We start from the raw sequence: 6,395 nt of genomic DNA, 5'->3' as shown, positions 1-6,395 counted from the left end.
TGCTGATAAACACAGAGAGCACGTGGTATGAGTACAGGCGCGAGCTCTCATCAGTACTGTTTTAAAACTAACGTACGTGGTAAAATTACGCCGTTTTTCAACAAAAATGGCGTTGTTGTTACAAAAATCCCATTAAGTGTCCGGTAAGTAAAGCTGTATTGTTTTTCCATAACATACCTACTGTTTAAATGCAGTTCCTTATTTATCATGGTACAGTTATTTTTACACAAAATATAACAAAAGAAAATAAAGCAGAAATGGGAAATTGTGATATATTGAAAACCATAGTGGAGAAAACCTTACGTTTTGCAGACAAAAATAAAGTAACTATAACCTGACTGAGCTAAATACCAGCCGTCAAAAGAATTTCTTTGTCTTTGTTTGATAATCATCTCCCTCTCTATCAGATACAGATTGATGTCTCATTTGCTCCAATGGCTACTGATCTTGTCTTGTATTATCAAAGTTCACAGCTGACATTTCTCATAATGTCATATTTTAACTGCAGCATCACGTCACTTCGTCAAAGCGACAACACTACATATCCTTGGTGGGATTCTGAAATTGACAGCGCCTCCAAACACACACCCTAATCAAGCAATTTCCCCAATTCCAGCCCCATCAAATTGCTCTTTAGCTGTTGAACTGGGGAGTTTTGTTGTCCTTTTCTAATGCTAATCTGCCCTATTCAGTATCTCTCTATGAGGCTATTTGTTGTGAAATAAATCCCCTTGTTTGCTTCCTGCATGTATAATTGATATTGTTGCCAGGCTTTTTGTTTGTGCTGTGGAGAGCTGAAAGGCGGTACTTTGGAGGTGATGAAGAAAATGAGACTTGCAACATTGCTGTTCCAGCTGAGTTCAGCTGAGGTTGGTGCCAGTGATCAACCTTTGTTGGATGTCATACTGTGCATTCATGATTATTTATCAGCAGATTATGGTTCACAGTATAGAAAATATTCACAACCACTACTTAATATGCTTGTGTTGCTCTCCCCTGTTTTGTGTGTCAGGCAGAAAACTCATAACTGAAGATGTACTGGCACCATGGATGAGACTGCATCAAACGTAAAGATACAGCGGTTAAGGTGAAACGCCTGGATTGGACTTGTGACTTAATGCAGGTTGGTGAATATGATGTCAGCCATTTTGCATAGACAGATGCATACAGGCTCACAAATTATGTGTGTTCTCATCTATATATCTCTTAAACAACATTCATTTTAACTCTGCAGTGAAATATCTACAATATAGTTCCCTCCTATTTAGAAAATAAAACATATATAGTCCAAATTGTGCAGAATAAAAACGGTTTTGATGATAGAGTAGGTATAGTCTTGCCAAGTGTTTATCAGTAAAAACAAAAAAGTGCCATGCATACATTTTTCAAATCTTACTACATGAATGGCTGCACTGAAAATGTTATTTTCCCTATTTGTAGTTTTATACAGTGTTTCTGCACTGTTTTTCCCTGCTGCTTCTCTGAAGACATACAATGTGTATGGCCATTGATATGCCCTAACAGAGGTCACAATTTGCATGAGAATTAACAGCTAGTAAATTAAATTGATATTCAGTGCACATCTCCGTTGAATCCTTCAGACCTTTGTTCCCCTGCCTGGCAGAGCCCATGTTCAGCCTCTAGCTAGTCAGAAACATCTGTGCAGTTAATAATTTGATAAACAGCTTACACAAATGCTAAATTATCTTCTCCGCCCCCTCCCTTTTTCTTCCTCCCCTTGTGCGCGACTTGGAACAGTTGGCTCACCTCTCTGTGGTGTTGGGTTTATCTGTCTTTTGTGGCTGTTCTTCCATAGCTCTGGTTTTCATGGCTCTCCCTTCACTCCTTTCACTATCACTTAGATACTGGAGCAGTGTTTGGGGTTAATGCAAATCCTCAATTCATCTATGAAGAAAAAAGGCGTAGGAGTTGCCTATTGTTGCAAGTTTAAAATGAACTTAGTGTCGAACATTTGTTATTCATTCATAGTTCTGTCTGGATAGCATTTACAAAAAATGTTGAAGAACAACTGTGACATTTATCAACACATTTTAACATTTACAATGCCATTGTGCTTCCATTCAGTTTAAAGCCTATTGTTTGCCCAGAACTCAGGTGACTCCCTGTGAAATTGCAAATTAAGGTCTGACATATTTTTTCCAGAGTGCATTCTACATCAGAGTGCAAAAGCTTTCAAGTTCCATGTGTTAATTCAATGGTCACTTGTTTCTATAATTGGCTGATACCGCTAGCGAAAGAGATTTGACCGGGCTTTTATAATCGTTTCAAAAGGTAGGCACTTGTGGTTGGCACAGGTATAGTTTGATTTTCACAAAGTTATATTAAAAAGATTAAATGTGTCCAGATGATGATATTAGTAGGATCTGTTCAAAACCAGGACTGATTCAATTTTAAAAAGGATAGAAAATATCACTGTTTAATCTTTATATGTTTGTGTGTGTGTGCACACATGTGCCTGCATGCCTGCATACAGTTTATTTGTGTGTCCATGTTTTGTGAGTGCGTTTTTGTCTATGAGAGGACAGCAATTAGTTAAGTGCTATCAAGTGGATGAAAAGCTGCAACAAATCCCCTTTATAATTTCATGGAAAAGAAACTGGCAAAATAGAATGGGATGGAGGGGAGTTGGTTTCCAATGCTTGCCTGTGACTTAAGAAGAAATTGAACGCCAAGAGGCACTGCTAAAGCTGTGTGAAAAACGTGTGATTTTTTTTTTTTTGTCTCTTAAAACATAATTTTTTTCTTTTGTATCACTAAGGATGAGTGAGGAGATCAGATTCACCATGATGCTGCACTTGTTGGTTATTTGAATAAACATCAGGGCAGTCTCGAGTGCTGTCTGAGAGGACAATGCTTCAGTGTGACTTTAACAAAGACTCCCAGGTCTAATGACAGTGGCCTGTTGTTGGTGCACACATGCCTTGTGATGTCGTAGTTTGCAGAGTGGATTCATTCTCCATTTTCATTCTTTTTTTCCCCCTAATTCTTTATTTTGTGCATCTGCAGCTCATGTCATCCAGACTCTTTCCAATAATTTTCACATGCTTGTGGTCCACTGGCAGATACTGTCAGTGGGCGAGAGAGACAGAAAGGAGAGGATCATCTCTCAGTTTGACAAGAGTCCGTGGAGTCTGGAGTTTGACTGACAGCTGATAGCAGGGGTGGTGTGGCACGCAGCAGCAAATAAGGGCAGCATGTGTGGCTGTCAGATGATGAGATTCAGGTGGGCTGGGCTGCTTGGGTCAGATGTCTGACAGCCAGGGCTTGATATTTGCTCCTGTAGTAGAGCCAGGTTGTTTACACACTGATCCCTGGTCTTGTTAAGACGGTGTTCATCCACCTCCATCTTTACCAGCTCGGGTTTGGTGGTAATTATTTGATTATCACAGTGACTTGCACTGAAGTGAGCCTACTAATGCTAAACTAGTGGGTAGCTTGTGTTGTTTTTGGTCTTGTCTCACTGTGCATTAGTACCTGTGCACTTTGCAGCACAATTAGTAGAGGTAATCAGCAAATTCTATATAGTATCTTAATTTTAAAAGGTATGCTACCAAGATCTGCCTGCTTGGATTCTGTCTGTAGAATCCAAGCAGGCAGGAATAGACAACCCATTATATGAGCATCTCTTCCTACTCCTATTCAAGTCCTGGATGGCCTATTTGACCTAATCCTCCAGGAGAGGCCCACAGGGCACATGTCACATCCACATTAAGGCATTAGGGAATGCTTTATTTGTTTGCGTGAGGGGCATCCTCTCCTGTCTCTTCCATGGGTCACACTCGGTTGACACTTTCACTGGATGTCATTGCGCTTATGCGGGTTTCGTCTTCTAGGTCAAATTATCCTTCAATTTGAACTGAAATTGGGAACAGCAGAGGCAAGGATCAGCTCAGGCCGTGGCCCTCTCGTCTGTATTAAGCCATCACAGTGTTGTACAGCAAGCTCATATAATGAACCCTGTCACCGCCGCCACTGCACCAATATCCCCACAACACAGTGTGCATATTGATTGCAGATTGTGAGTGCGAGAACATGTGTGCATGCATGTGTGTATGTAATGTATGTGTGCATGCTCACGCAAGCTCACCTTTTTTGAGCAAGGAGCAAGGGAATCATGTTACTCTCTGACTGATTAGAAAGCTCATGCATAGGAAATCACGACAGAGACACTGCTCCCCATCTGCCCGCAGTGCAGGTGAAAACAATTTACACATCGGCAGGCTAATGGATACATTCATAGGGAGCACAGACAGAGGGAAAGAGGGATTGAGGGGGAGAGGGATGGAAAAACGGAGCGAGAAAAAGAGAGGGGTTGTAATGGGCCCAGGCCAATGCAGGCCAGTGGCCCTGCTCATGCAGCCAAGCCAGATAGCAGCGTATCAGATAACACATAATCACCAGGGTCAGGGACTAATGAATGCGGTCGTGGCCCACCAGAGCAGGCTTTTGCCCGTGCTAAAGACACTTGTAAACAATTCGGCTGGGTGAAACATGGCAATAATATGTTGATTCAGCAGGTAATGAGGTTCTCCCTGAATCAATACCCCCAGCTAACCCCTCTCCCAGGTGGGCCACTGAAGAGCAGCAAGCCAGGTTGGTGAGCGCACACCTCTGCCGATGACCTTTCCATGGCAATAAGGACACGAGGCAGTCTGAAGAGGACTATTCTCGTATTGCACAAGGCGCTGAGTGTCAGAACTTTCATTCGCAGCAAGCAAATGAACAGGCAGGCGCTGCATGCTAATGAGCGGCAGGCTATTTTCCACCTTTTTTATCTGCACATTATGCTCTTGACTTTGGAGAAGGTGGGAATTAGGTTGGACCTCAGTGTCAGGCTGCCTGATGGCTCCGCTCAGGAAAAACTGGTAATTGAAGCCGATGGCTGCCGCGGAGGAGGTCTGAATTTGGAAATAAACAGTTTCAAGCACTGCACGTCATTTCTATAGAGATGACAGGGGGAATGGAAATGAGCTGTCTGGATCTAATGTGCTTTCGCAGCAGGGAAAAAAGGGGGCCATCTTTCAGATAACAATTCCACTCATTAGGACTTCAGTGCCACTGTAATGACGAGAGACCAAGTTGCTAAATTCAGAGAGGACAATTAGGAAATGCTGGCACCCAGACAAATCAAGTAAACAAGGACACATGGCTCAGAATTCTGCATATACTGTAGCTTGACATCGTGAGATACATCTGATAGCTTTCAAGGGTAGTTGAAAAAGGAAAAGCAATAAATGGCCTCCTACTGGGTAATTCTTATCAACTTCGTCATTATTGCTTGTTTATTAGCATAATAGGAAATGGACCAATTAATTCCCCTCTCATTGGTAAACTAAGTTGTTTATGTTTGATTCTACGCTTATTAAAGGTGAATGCCACAGATTAAAAGCATGTTTTTGCATTCAAAACTGGAGTTGCTACTATAAAAGAAAGCATCTGGATGTAGAGTAAACACTGTCTTAGCAATTCAGCTTTATATTTCGATGTCTCTATTCCTCATTCAGTCTACAGTTTACATTTTTGGTTTTGTGGTTTTTGCCCTGTGGAGAGAGCTATACATTTTCCATATTAAAAACAGGTCATGAGCCCATGATGAAAAATGTTCTTAAAATAACATTTTTCCTCTATCACTTCACCATGTGTCTAAGGACATTTGTGCAACATCTGTGCACAATCTATGGATATATTTTTATGTTTAGAGCCAGTTTGATAGGCCAGTTACATTTTACCTTTGTTACATAACATTACATTAAATGACCACATTAAACAGACCAAGTATTGTCATAATAACAGATGCTTTATTCCGAAAGAAGCTGTTGTAGGAACAGCAGTAACAAGTGTAACAGTAAACAGACTGTTAACACATTGGTTACTTGAAAGCTCATTTTCTCTAGCACACTCCTTTGTGATTTTGGCAGATGTGGCCTCTTCACCTTCCTCTCACTTGGCCCCAATCCACTGTACCCCCTGTGGCTACCACCAACTTCTCAGGCTCTGCAATACTCTAGTGTAGCTCTGCCATGTGTGTGTCCACTGCATCGCTCTCCCTTAGGAGCCACTGCCTCTCCCTATTTCAATTTCCAAAGGATTATCAACAACAATGCATTTCCTCAACAGTTGTGCAAAGTTCCTCTGCTCCCCTCCTGCACCAACTCTTCCCCTGGCCGCTCAAACAAAGCCCTGAACCCCAAAATGTAACTTGTGGACATTTCAAGCAGGATTCCATGAGTTGAATTACAGTTTGCTCATTAAAATCTTTCAACATGGCCGCCAGATTGATCTCTTTCTCAGCATTAGGGTAAAGAATTTGTTTATATACTTTCAAATGACAGCAGCAGTTAATCTCTAATGCTTTTTAATGTGGCATCAATGTG

The 6,395-nt window shown here is 41.5% G+C and overlaps 1 long non-coding RNA gene across 1 annotated transcript; it reads left to right on the top strand.

Moving 5' to 3' along the window:
- Positions 1–16: 16 nt before the first annotated feature.
- LOC108897997 (uncharacterized) lies at positions 17–1,568 on the top strand. The gene is made up of 3 exons (XR_001963380.2): positions 17–143; positions 771–869; positions 1,013–1,568. It is a non-coding gene; the product is annotated as an uncharacterized LOC108897997 (long non-coding RNA).
- Positions 1,569–6,395: the final 4,827 nt, after the last annotated feature.

Source organism: Lates calcarifer, linkage group LG19, assembly GCF_001640805.2.
Source record: "Lates calcarifer isolate ASB-BC8 linkage group LG19, TLL_Latcal_v3, whole genome shotgun sequence".
Taxonomy (NCBI): domain Eukaryota; kingdom Metazoa; phylum Chordata; class Actinopteri; family Centropomidae; genus Lates; species Lates calcarifer.
The sequence above is the reverse complement of the archived record's forward strand: the minus strand, read 5'-3'. Positions and strand labels throughout refer to the sequence as shown.